Genomic DNA, 13,596 nt, shown 5'->3' with positions numbered 1-13,596 from the left:
GACATAGAGGTAAGCATCCCTGATGTCCCGGGACACTATATAGTCCCCTTCTTCCTGTTCGTTATCACTGCTCTGAGTGACTCCATCTTGATTTGAACCTTTGTAAGTGTTCAAAAAATTTTTAGATTTAGAATAAGTCTCACCTAGCCTTCTGGCTTCAGTACCACAATATAGTGTGGAATAATACCCCTTTTCTTGTAGTAGGAGGGGTAATTTAATTATCACCTGCTGGGAATACAGCTTGTGAATTTTTTCCCATACTGCCTCCTTGTCGGAGGGAGACCTTGGTAAAGCAGACTTCAGGAGCCTGCGAAGGGGAAACGTCTCGACATTCCAATCTGTACCCCTGGGATACTACTTGTAGGATCCAGGGGTCCTGTACGGTCTCAGCGCCATGCTGAGAACTTGTCAGAAGCGGTGGAACGCTTCTGTTCCTGGGAATGGGCTGCCTGCTGCAGTCTTCTTCCCTTTCCTCTATCCCTGGGCAGATATGATCTTATAGGGACGAAAGGACTGAGGCTGAAAAGACGGTGTCTTTTTCTGCAGAGATGTGACTTAGGGTAAAAACGGTGGATTTTCCAGCAGTTGCCGTGGCCACCAGGTCCGATGGACCGACCCCAAATAACTCCTCTTCCTTTATACGGCAATACACCTTTGTGCCGTTTGGAATCTGCATCACCTGACCCCTGTCGTGTCCATAACATCTTCTGGCAGTTATGGACATCGCATTTACTCTTGATGCCAGAGTGCAAATATCCCTCTGTGCATCTCGCATATATAGAAATGCATCCTTTAAATGCTCTATAGTCAATAAAATACTGTCCCTGTCAAGGGTATCAATATTTTTAGTCAGGGAATCCGACCAAGCCACCCCAGCTCTGCACATCCAGGCTGAGGTGATCGCTGGTCGCAGTATAACACCAGTATGTGTGTATATACTTTTTATGATATTTTCCAGCCTCCTGTCAGCTGGTCCTTGAGGACGGCCCTATCTATAGACGGTACCGCCACTTGTTTTGATAAGCGTGTGAGCGCCTTATCCACCCTAAGGGGTGTTTCCCAACGCGCCCTAACTTCTGGCGGGAAAGGGTATACCGCCCATAATTTTCTATCGGGGGGAACCCACGCATCATCACACACTTTATTTAATTTATCTGATTCAGGAAAAACTATGGTAGTTTTTTCACATCCCACATAATACCCTCTTTTGTGGTACTTGTAGTATCAGAAATATGTAACACCTCCTTCATTGCCTTTAACGTGTGGCCCTAATAAGGAATACGTTTGTTTATTCACCGTCGACACTGGATTCAGTGTCCCTGTCTGTGTCTGTGTCGACCGACTAAAGTAAACGGGCGTTTTAAAAACCCCTGACGGTGTTTTTGAGACGTCTGGACCGGTACTAATTGTTTGTCGGCCGTCTCATGTCGTCAACCGACCTTGCAGCGTGTTGACATTATCACGTAATTCCCTAAATAAGCCATCCATTCCGGTGTCGACTCCCTAGAGAGTGACATCACCATTACAGGCAATTGCTCCGCCTCCTCACCAACATCGTCATCCTACATGTCGACACACACGTACCGACACACAGCACACACACAGGGAATGCTCTGATAGAGGACAGGACCCACTAGCCCTTTGGAGAGACAGAGGGAGAGTTTGCCAGCACACACCAAAAACGCTATAATTATATAGGGACAACCTTATATAAGTGTTTTCCCTTATAGCATCTTTTTTATATATTTCTAACGCCAAATTAGTGCCCCCCCTCTCTGTTTTAACCCTGTTTCTGTAGTGCAGTGCAGGGGAGAGCCTGGGAGCCTTCCCTCCAGCCTTTCTGTGAGGGAAAATGGCGCTGTGTGCTGAGGAGATAGGCCCCGCCCCTTTTTCGGCGGCCTCGTCTCCCGCTCTTAACGGATTCTGGCAGGGGTTAAATATCTCCATATAGCCTCCGGAGGCTATATGTGAGGTATTTTTAGCCAAAATAGGTTTTCATTTGCCTCCCAGGGCGCCCCCCTCCCAGCGCCCTGCACCCTCAGTGACTGCCGTGTGAAGTGTGCTGAGAGGAAAATGGCGCACAGCTGCAGTGCTGTGCGCTACCTTTAGAAGACTGAGGAGTCTTCTGCCGCCGATTCTGGACCTCTTCTTATTTCAGCATCTGCAAGGGGGCCGGCGGCAAGGCTCCGGTGACCATCCAGGCTGTACCTGTGATCGTCCCTCTGGAGCTGATGTCCAGTAGCCAAGAAGCCAATCCATCCTGCACGCAGGTGAGTTCACTTCTTCTCCCCTAAGTCCCTCGTTGCAGTGATCCTGTTGCCAGCAGGACTCACTGTAAAATAAAAAACCTAAGCTAAACTTTTCTAAGCAGCTCTTTAGGAGAGCCACCTAGATTGCACCCTTCTCGGCCGGGCACAAAAATCTAACTGGCTTGGAGGAGGGTCATAGGGGGAGGAGCCAGTGCACACCACCTGATCGGAAAGCTTTACTTTTGTGCCCTGTCTCCTGCGGAGCCGCTATTCCCCATGGTCCTTTCAGGAACCCCAGCATCCACTAGGACGATAGAGAAATATCATTATAGGACGACAACAACGGCAGACCTCTCAGCCCCCTTCCCCTTCCCAGTCCCCCTCCCCTTCTCACTCCCCCTCCCCTTCCCAGTCCCACTCCCCTTCCCAGTCCCCCTCCCCTTCCCAGTCCCCCTCCCCTTCCCAGTCCCCCTCAGCTTCCCAGTCCCCCTCAGCTTCCCAGTCCCCCTCAGCTTCCCAGGCCCACTCCACTTTCCACTCCCCTTCTCACCCCACCTCTCCATCTCTTTCTGTGACCCCTTCTCCTCCTTCCCATACCCCTTCTCCTTCAACTTCAAACTCACTTTCTCAGCCCCCCTCACCCTCTATTGGCTTAACTTTCTCTCCGCCCCCCTCGCCCTCTCAATCAGACCCACCCTCTGAAATTACATCCCCAATCCAGCCTCCTTCCCCCATCCAGCCTCCTTCCCCCATCCCTCCTCCTTCCCCAATCCCTCCTCCTTCCCCAATCCCTCCTCCTTCCCCCATCCAGCCGCCTTCCCCCATCCAGCCGCCTTCCCCACCCAGTGAGTGGGCAGAAGAAGCCCCTGATGAAATATCTGGCAACCATCATGTTGCAGAGGAAAGTAAGTGTTTTAACATGTTCTAAAAAAATGATTACCTACTTACACTTACAATGACAAAACATGCAGTGTTGTACTGTTGGAATTCTTGTACCAAGGACAAATATTTGTGTTATTCTTCATGGTCTACATGTTGTATTTACATTTTTGTGAGTGTCATTATATGTACAGTGTTTATGTGTGCAATGTTTTGTGTGTCCACTCTAGGTCGACACTCATTAGGTCGACAGGGTTGCCAGGACAACAGGGTTTATATGTGTTAGGTTTTCAGGGAAACAGTTAGACCTGAGTGGAGTTTAGTATGTTGTTGGTCTTTTACACTTGTGCCTGTGTAGTCTTAATATTTGCACTTACAAATCACATGCTTCACTTTGTTATGCAGCCTAATGACACACTGATTTGTGGTGTGAAAGTTACACTCACAAAATGATTATTGGATAAAGTCAAACCTGTTTGACCTTATTTAGTAAGGGCAGCTTTCAGGGAGTGTGGGCATGCTAGGATCTGTTGTCCTTCTGAAGATGTTGATATGCAGTGTGATGATGCAGGACCAAACCCATAAAAAAAAAAAAAAACACTCCAGATGTGAATGAATGCCAACATGGTGTAACATTGACGAAGATGGTAGTTATCTTTAACATGGGATGTCGCCCATAGCAACCAATAAGATTATACTTTACAATTGGGGAACCACTTCTACAAGATAATATTCTTATTTTTGCTTGTTTGCTATGGGCAACGCTCCATCTTAAATAGAACTCACATAGTAGTAAATGTACCCCATGGTCTTGTAAACTGTAAAAATTTAGTAAAAAAAGCCTGAGCAGGCTTGTGTGTTTTTCTGCTAATGATTGTACCATAAAACAGCCATGATGTAGTAACTTTGCCATTAAGCAGGCCTGTCCAAACTGCGGACCTCCAACTGTTGAGAAACTACACATCCCAGCATGCCCTGACACAGCTTTGGCATTCCCTGGCCCCAAAACTGAGTCAAGGCATGCTGGTATATGTAGTTTCACACCAGCTTGAGGGATGCAGTTTGGACATGCCTGCATTAAAGTGTGCTTTGTGCCTTGCTTGTATAATAAGTAATGTGAGTAAGTTATTAATGTTTATGTTATCTCTTAATTTCAGATGTTGCCGTTGGAGATCCCACATCTTTTGCGGCCATTCTTGGGGACATGAGGCTACATCTACAGGCCTTGCTGGGTCTTGTTGACCAGATGCAAACCTTGTTTTAATTTTTGTTTAAAAATCAAAAATAATTTATGTTTATATTATAAAAAAAATAATAAAAAAAAAAAAACTCAACATTTTTCAAGTTAAGCGGGTGTTTATTATTTATTAATGCAATAAAGGAACAGCAGATTGCCGAACAGACATTTATTACCTTAAACATTTCATACATCTAACGTAAGTTTGTTTAAAATTTAAAAAATACATATGTTGTTATTGTCTAAATAAACATGCAAACACCTTCATTCACATACTAAAACTCTACTTCAAAAAAAAAAAAACATTAGACCAAGCACATTGCAAACATCTATATTTATATTAAAAATCTAAAAAAGTATATGTACAATTATGGCAACAAAGTGTTCTTCGGGTATTTTAAAAAGACTTAATTGATCATGAACATTACAAATCATTTCACTAATTGGATTTGTAATTGAGGAGGGCTTGTGGACTTTTAATTGGAAGGTGTTATTCCACTTAATAGTAAAAAAAAACCATTGTGGTGCGTTTGTCCGCAAAAGTGTGCACTTTTAATGATAAATGTGTAAATCTACTACAACTTAGTATTTTTATGATGAAGTATGTGTTAATGCGATGGTTTCGCATTGCTGCGATGTTTTCGCATTGCTGCGATGTCATTTGGCGTACGCCCACTTTGTGTAATACTGCGTACGAATGAGCAAAAATACGTTGGGGGCGGATGTTCGCAAATTTACTACATTAACGCAACTTTACGAATAGGTTGTGCGAACGAAAAACTTAGCGACCAACTCGGAATGAGGGCCATTGTCTGCTGCAAAAAGTAACTACTACTTTTGCAACGCAAAGCGGGATTAATATGAAAAACCGTCCGTCAGTATACCGACAGTGGGATCCCGGCCACCGTGCCTGCAGCGGGGCGAGCGCTAGTAAGTCCCTTTGCGGGCTAGCTGCGCTCGCTATGCTGCGGGCATAGTGGCTCGCTGCGCTCGCCACAGGTTATATTCTCCCTCTATGGGTGTCGTGGACACCCATAGAGGGAGAAAAGCTTGTGGCGCCCTGACTCCGGCGGTGGTATTTTACTGCTAGTCGGCATTACGGTGTCGGCATTGGGACCGCCGGGATCCTGACTGGCGGTATTGTAACTGCTTCCCCGCAAAGCAGCACACACACTGAGGACTCCATTTATTTTGCCAGCGGCATATGTAACATAAGGGCATATAGTCATATACAGTACAATTAGGGGATCATTTAGGCCCAGCAGCCCCACGTGTAGCAACGTGTTTTCCTCCAAGCCACAGTAACTACATCGTCAAGGTTTAATGTGCAATAAACCCATCGTTTACAGAATGTATAGGTTTGCACGCATTACTCCAGGTCATACTGCGTGGAACAGCTCCAGGCATTAAAACTGGAGCTTTTCCTCACTCTGTAATCCCCATGCCTAACTGGATGTGCTTTAGGCATCACAGTGAAAGTAACAAATATACCGCTGGCATTTAACATTACTTACCCTTCCAGGAAACTCCCACAGTGTTTTCGTCAGAGTCCTCCACTGTGGTGCTGAGAGTCTTTGCTGGGTCCCCATTTGCAGCAATTTAGGACTGTACCGCTAACTCCATCTATAGATGGCACGCACTGTACAATGACAAAGAGTGGTAAGCTTAGAGATGCTGTCATAACTCCTTTAGAAAATGCTAAAGATATGTCTCATTCTTAAATGGAGCCTTATGGTTGGGTGATGCGGTGTAATGATGCCTTTGAGCAGAGCAGTAACTAGACTTTTTGGTGCCCTGTGCCAGAAAGAGAATTGTCTCCCCCCGCCCCATTTTTCCACTGGGGACATAAGGCACATGCCCTCATGTGGGAGGGGCATGACAAAACTGATCGCAGAGAAAATCCATGCTATGATGCCTTTTCCCACGTTATTTATATGTACAGTATGAAAGAAAATAGATTTGAACACAAATCCTCTTTATACCACATTCATGCACTTAGCTTCAGAGCTCTTTGTCATTCAGTTACAATACCCTTTTTCTTTTACGTCCTAGAGGATACTGGGGATTCATTTAGCACCATGGGGTATAGACGGGTCCACCAGGAGCCTTGGGCACTTTAAGAATTTGATACTGTGCGCTGGCTCCTCCCTCTTTGCCCCTCCTACCAAACTCAGTTTAGAAAATGTGCCCGGAGGAGCCGGTCACATTGCATGGAAGCTCCTGAAGAGTTTTCTGCATTTATTTTATATGTTTGTTATTTTCAGGCAGGACTGCATGGCATCAGCCTGCTTGCTTCTGGGGATTTGGGAAGGGGGGGGGGGGGGGGGGGAATGGAAAATCTTGAAGGGTTAATGGTCCCGTTCCCCGCTGACAGGACACTAGCTCCTAAGGGAACTATTTGCACGCCCCACCATGGCAAGCATACATTCCCGCAGCACGCCGCCACCACTAACAGAGCCAGAAGATAGAAGAGTGGTGAGTACTAAGCCAGCGTCCCGGCTCGTGGGTCGTTGGCCATTATGGCGGCATAAGGGTACAGTGAGGCACCGCTTCTACGGGGGCAGCAGAGTCTCCAGACATAGTACACAGTGCGAACGCACCGCTTCTGAGGGAGCGATCCGAGTCTAAGGGGTACATTTACTAAGCAGTGATAAGAGCAGAGAAGTGAGCCAGTGGAGAAGTTGCCCATGGCAACCAATCAGCACTGAAGTAACATCTATAATTTGCATACTATAAAATGATACAGAGCTGCTGATTGGTTGATGGGGAAATTTCTCCACTGGCTCACTTCTCCGTTCTTATCACTGCTTAGTAAATGTACCCCTAAGTACACTACGGGTGTACACAGTACCCAGACTAGCATTACAGACTTAAAAGGCAACTGACTCCATTTTAAGCACTAAAAATTACCTCAGCCAGTATAAAAAAGCGGGAAGACTGCGCGCCATTGACGGGGCTTCACTATGAGCGGATCCAGCAGCTCACCAGCGTCATTTTCCCTCTGCAGTGGACACATGGACGCGCAGTTCCTCCGGATTACCTCAGCGGTACCAGGGGGTCATAGAAGGGGAGGGGGGGAGCGCTTACTAGTGTACTAAGTCCCCAATCTGGGTATTTAGTCTGCGACCTGGCTAAGCTTGGCATTAGCAGTAAGGACATCTCTGTGTCTCTCTTGAAGGGCTCTTTGTGGGTTAATTGTGCATTTAAACTTTTCCTGTGTGTGCTGTCACTGTCACAGTATATCAGACAAAGGGGTATATTTACAAAGATTCGTGTTTTGGCCGGTGAGGTTACTTTCGGTCAACCGCTGACCGCAAAGTTCCCACCATTGGCTACAATGGAGCGCATAGGCGCTACATTGTATCTGTGCCGTGTGCTGCCTGACAGACACTACAGGAGCACACAGCCAATCAGGAGAGTGCCACGACGTGGCGCTCCCTGATTGGCTGAAGGGACCCTCTTTGACAGGAGTCAGGGGGGGTCCTGGCAGTCGGGGAAAGGGGTCCCATTTGTAAACATGGGACCCCTTTCAGTGCGTGGTCGGGTTTCCGTTTTATTATTTTGCCAAGTACGTGGATTATTCAAAGGTCTGATTCTACACTGGATTATGTGAGTATAATTTTTTTCACAGGTACCCCAAGGATTCTACATGGAGAAGAGGACCGAGCCTCGTGGGAACATAGGTAAGTATGTGTGTATGGAGGTGTGCATGTATGTAATAAACTTATACTTTCACGGTGTGTGTCCTGTTTTTTGGGGGGTATTTTTTTAGTAGTAGTACTACAGGTACCAGCGGGCCCGGTTTTCCACCGCATGCTGGTACTTGTGGTTCTCTAAGTACCAGCTTGCGGGGGAGGCTTGCTGGGACTTGTAGTACTGCTACTAAAAAAAATATTCACATTTTTTCAAAAGGCTATCAGCCCCCCACCCGTCGCCCTTGGATGGGGGGGACAGCCTCTGGCTTCACCCCTGGCCCTTGGGTGGCTGGAGGGGGGGACCCCTTGATTTAAGGGGTTCCCACTCCTCCAGGGTAACCCGGCCAGGGGTGACTAGTTGGGTATGTAATGCCAGGGCCACAGGGACCAGTATAAAAGTGTCCACCGGCTGTGGCATTATGTACCTGGCTAGTGGAGCCCGGTGCTGGTTTCAAAAATACGGGGGACCCCTACGCTTTTTGTCCCCCGTATTTTTGGAACCAGGACCAGGCGCAGAGCCCGGTGCTGGTTGATCAAATATGGGGGAACCCCTGTCATTTTTCCCCCCATATTTTTTCAACCAGGACCGGCTCAAAGAGCCCGAGGCTGGTTATGCTTAGGAGGGGGTACCCCACGCAATTTTTTTTTCCAGTTTTTACACTAAACAGACCCTTTCCCATAGATAACCATGCACAGATCTCACTGATCCGTGCATGGTTATCCAAACTCGACTGGAAAAAAACAGGTCTATTTTTTTGCTGCTTTTTTTAACGAATCAAAAAAAAACAGACCCGCAGTTGAGCACTCAGAAACTAACACTCAAATACGAATGAATAGTGAATGCCCGTATTCTATGAAATAACAGCCGCGTTTGACCGATGGTCTATTCATTCGTATTTCTGAACGTTGTCATTCAAACCATTACGAATAGTCCAAACACTGCCGAGATTGGTGCTTAGTGAATTCCCGGATTGGGACTTAGAAAAAAAAACACAAATCGGACAAACTCGGATTTTTAGTAAATACTGGCCAAAGAGTGTGTTTCATGTAAGGCACAGTGTTCCTCTTCTCCAGGGGGTTCACTGCAGTGTGCTCAGTGCAGTGTACCCTCCCAGGCTAGCGGGGCAGAGCCAGCTTGGCTGGATAACATTAGGGGAATGATTTCCAATATCTCTTCTAAATTGTCTCGCAATGAGAAAGAGACGCTATATTTAAGACAATCAATGACTGAGTTTATGAACAGAGACTCAGTACCCAAACTAGCGTCTCAGTACCCTGCTATTTGTCTGCAAAAACCTCCTTTGGCTCATGATGTGCAGTCTGTCTCTGATGATGACGACGGGTCAGACATGGATGAGGGGGAGGTGGACTCAGAGGTGGGGGAGGCTACTCTGTCACAGGGAATAGATGCTCTCATATAAGCTATCAGATACATTCTGCATATCCCTGATAAGGTAACAGAGGAGACTGAGGAGTCTTATTTTAATATAATAAGAAATCCTCAGCCACTTTTCCTGTGTCAAAGGATCTAAATACCCTGTTTGAAGACCCGTGGGTTAATCCTGATAGGGAATTTCAGATCCCTAAAAGGTTGATATCAAATTTTCCCTTTCCTCCTGAGGATAGAAAAAAATCTGAAAATCCACCGATAGTGGATGCATCAGTATCTAGGCTGTCATGGAAAATTGTATTGCCTGTCCCTGGTGCAGCCTCCCTAAAAGACACGGCTGATCATAGAATTGAGAATACACTCAAATCTTTGTATAGAGCTGCTTTGGTGGCACAGAGACTCACTATAGCATGTGGGTGGATTACTAAGACCATCACAAAATGGTCGGGTAACCTAATTGAGAGGTTAGACACCTTGCCGAAGGGGGAGATTATTTTACTCCTTCACCATATACAGTACTCTGCAAATTTTATGGTGGAAGCCATAAAAGAAATAGGCTTACTTAATGCACGCACCACTGCTTTGCCAGTGTCAGCACGCAGAGGCTTATGGCTACACCAGTGGACTGCCGACGCGGACTCCAGGAAAGGCATGGAAGGCCTACCCTTCACAGGAGAGGCCTTATATGGAGATGAACTAGACAAAAGGATCTCCAAAGCTACTGCGGGTAAGTCCACGTATCTTCCTTCTGCAGCTCCCCCAGCTAGGAAGGCTTACTCAGGACCTAATCTACAATCCTTTCGGACTGCCAAGTTTAAGGGCAAAACCAAAAGTTCTTCTACAGCCACCAGAGGTGCTAGAGGTAAACCACGAAAACCAGCAACTGCAGGTTCACAGGAACAGAGCTCAAGTACTGCTTTCTCAAAGTCTTCAGCATGACGGTGGACTGCGATGCCTGGAAGACCGGCAGGTGGGAGCACGACTAAAATTTTTCAGTCACATCTGGACAACATCATGCCAGGATCCCTGGGTCATATATCTTATTTCCCAGGGCTACAGACTGGAGTTTCAGGAGCTCCCACCTCACAGATTCTTCAACTCGCGCTTACCAGTTTCACAAGAAGCAAGTATAACCTTACAGGACGCTATTCAAAAACTGGTACAGACTCAAGTCATTGTTCCAGTTCCACCTCATCTGCAAAACAAGGGATATTGGGGGTAATTCTGAGTTGATCGCAGCAGCAAGTTTGTTAGCAATTGGGCAAAACCATGTGCACTGCAGGGGGGGCAGATATAACATTTGCAGAGAGTTAGATTTGGGTGGGTTATTTTGTTTCTGTGCAGGGTAAATACTGGCTGCTTTATTTTTACACTGCAATTTAGATTTCAGTTTGAACACGCCACACCCAAATCTAAGTCTCTCTGCACATGTTATATCTGCCCCTCCTGCAGTGCACATGGGCCCTCATTCCGAGTTGTTCGCTCGCTAGCTGCTTTTAGCAGCATTGCACACGCTAAGCCGCCACCCTCTGGGAGTGAATCTTAGCTTAGCAGAATTGCGAACAAAAGATTAGCAGATTTGCGAATAGAAATTTCTTAGCAGTTTCTGAGTAGCTCCAGACTTACTCAGCCATTGCGATCAGTTCAGTCAGTTTCGTTCCTGGTTTGACGTCACAAACACACCCAGCATTCGCCCAGACACTCCCCCGTTTCTTCAGACACTCCCGCGTTTTTCCCAGAAACGCCAGCGTTTTTTCGCACACTCCCATAAAACGGCCAGTTTCCGCCCAGAAACACCCACTTCCTGTCAATCACACTACGATCACCAGAACGATGAAAAATCCTTGTTATGCCGTGAGTAAAATACCTAACTTTTGAGTAAAATAACTAAGCGCATGCGCTCTGCGACCCTTGCGCATGCGCAATAAGCAACTAATCGCAATACAGCGAAACTTGGCAACGAGCGAACAACTCGGAATGAGGGCCATGGTTTTGCCCAACTGCTAACAAATTTGATGCTGCGATCAACTCAGAATTAGGCCCGTTATTCCAACCTGTTTGTAGTACTGAAACCGGACTGTTCGGTAAGGCCGATTTTGAACCTCAAGTCATTGAACCCGTACTTACGAGTGTTCAAATTCAAAATGGAGTCTCTGAGAGCGGTGATCTCAGGTCTAGAGGAAGGGGAATTCCTAGTGTCTCTGGGCATCAAGGATGCGTACCTTCACATTCCGATCTGGTCACCTCATCAGGCTTATCTACGGTTTGCACTGCAGGACTGCCACTACCAGTTCCAGGCCCTGCAATTTGGTCTCTCCACGGCACCGAGAGTGTTCACCAAGGTGATGGCAGAGATGATGTTTCTATTTCCCAAACAGAGAGTGAACATAATTCCATACCTGGACGATCTTCTGATAAAGGCACCGTCCAGGGAGCGGTTGATGGCCAGTATTTGCCTCTCAACCAGACTACTCATGGATCACGGGTGGATTCTGAACTTACCAAAATCTCACCTGGAACCAACGCAGAGGCTTTCCTTTCTGGGAATGATACTGGACACTGAATCTCAGAGAGTGTTCCTTCCCGTGGAGAAGGCTATGGAAATCCAGTCGATGGCTCGGGCTGTCCTGAAGCCATCTCGGAACTTGGTGCATCTGTGCGTTTGCCTTCTGGGGGAAATGGTGGCCTCTTATGAGGCACTTCAGTACGGAAGGTTTCATGCGAGGCCCTTCCAGCTAGATCTTTTGGACAAATTGTCCGGATCGCATCTTCACATGCACCAGAGCATCCGTCTGTCGCCAAGAGCCAGGATCTCCCTTCTGTGGTGGCTACAGACTTCTCACCTCGTCGAGGGTCGGAGGTTCAGGATTCAGAATTGGATTCTGCTAACCACGGATGCAAGCCTCAGAGGTTGCGGAGTAGTCACCAAGGGGGTGCAGTTTCAAGGAAGATGGTCAAGTCAGGAAGTCGTCCTTCCAATAAACATACTGGAACTCAGGGCTATCTACAACACCCTTCTGCAGGCCTCATCTCTACTTCAGAATCAGGCCTGTCGGACAATGTAATGGCGGTAACATACATAAACCGACAAGGCGGAACGAAAAGCAGAGCAGTAATGTCAGAGGTGTCAAAAATTCTCCTCTGGGCGGAAAAACACGCCGTGGCGTTGTCGGCGGTCTTCATTCTGGGAGTAGACAACTGGGAAGCAGACTTCCTCAGCAAACACGACCTGCACCCGGGGGAGTGGAGCCTTCACCCGGAGGTGTTCAGGTGCTTGACATGTCGGTGGGGATATCAACAAATCAACATAATGGCCTCTTGTCTCAACAAGAAACTCAAGCGGTATTGTTCCAGGTCGAGAGACCACAAGCAGTGACAGTAGACGCTCTGACATCTCCGTGGGTCTACCAGATGGTGTACTTGTTTCCTCCACTTCCTCTGATCCCAAGAATTCTAAAAAGAATAAGAAGGGAAAAGGTTCAAGCAATACTCATTGCTCCGGACTGGCCAAGAAGGGCCTGGTACACGGACCTTCTGGAGATGCTCCTCAAAGATCCGTAGCCTCTGCCTCTTCACGAGGATCTTCTGCAACAGGGCCCGTCTATCAGGACTTACCGCAGCTACGTTTAACGGCATGAGGTTGAACTGCTGATCCTAGCCAGGTGGAGGGATTCCTGACAAAGTCATCCTGACTATGATCCAAGCCAGGAAAGGGGTAACGTCTAAACATTACCATCGTATATGAAAGAAGTATGTCTCTTGGTGTGAGACAATATTCCGCAGTGGTATTTCATCTAGGACGTCTCCTGCATTTTTTGCAGTTGGGAGTGGATGTGGGCCTACGCCTAGGTTCCATTAAAGTCCAGATTTCGTCTTTGTCTATTTTCTTTCAGAAACAATTGGCTTCTCTCCCTGAGGTCCAGACGTTCTTGAAAGGTGTTCTGCACATCCAGCCTCCCTCTGGCTTCCCACGGCACTTTGGGATCTCAATTTGGTGCTGCAGTTCCTCCAATCGGACTGGTTTGAACCGTTACAGGAGGTTGACGTAAAGTACATTACGTGGAAGACCGTCACACTGTTGGCCTTGGCCTCAGCAAGACGTGTCGGAACTAAGGGGGTTGTCTCACAAGAGTCCCTACTTAATTT

The 13,596-nt window shown here is 47.1% G+C and overlaps 1 long non-coding RNA gene across 1 annotated transcript; it reads left to right on the top strand.

Annotated features, from left to right (window-relative positions):
* The first annotated feature begins 2,708 nt into the window (after positions 1-2,708).
* LOC134911535 (uncharacterized) lies at positions 2,709-4,462 on the top strand. Its single transcript, XR_010176648.1, has 2 exons — positions 2,709-3,154; positions 4,286-4,462. It is a non-coding gene; the product is annotated as an uncharacterized LOC134911535 (long non-coding RNA).
* The last annotated feature ends 9,134 nt before the right edge of the window (positions 4,463-13,596 follow it).

This window comes from Pseudophryne corroboree, chromosome 4 (assembly GCF_028390025.1).
Source record: "Pseudophryne corroboree isolate aPseCor3 chromosome 4, aPseCor3.hap2, whole genome shotgun sequence".
Classification (NCBI taxonomy): domain Eukaryota; kingdom Metazoa; phylum Chordata; class Amphibia; order Anura; family Myobatrachidae; genus Pseudophryne; species Pseudophryne corroboree.
The sequence above is the reverse complement of the archived record's forward strand: the minus strand, read 5'-3'. Positions and strand labels throughout refer to the sequence as shown.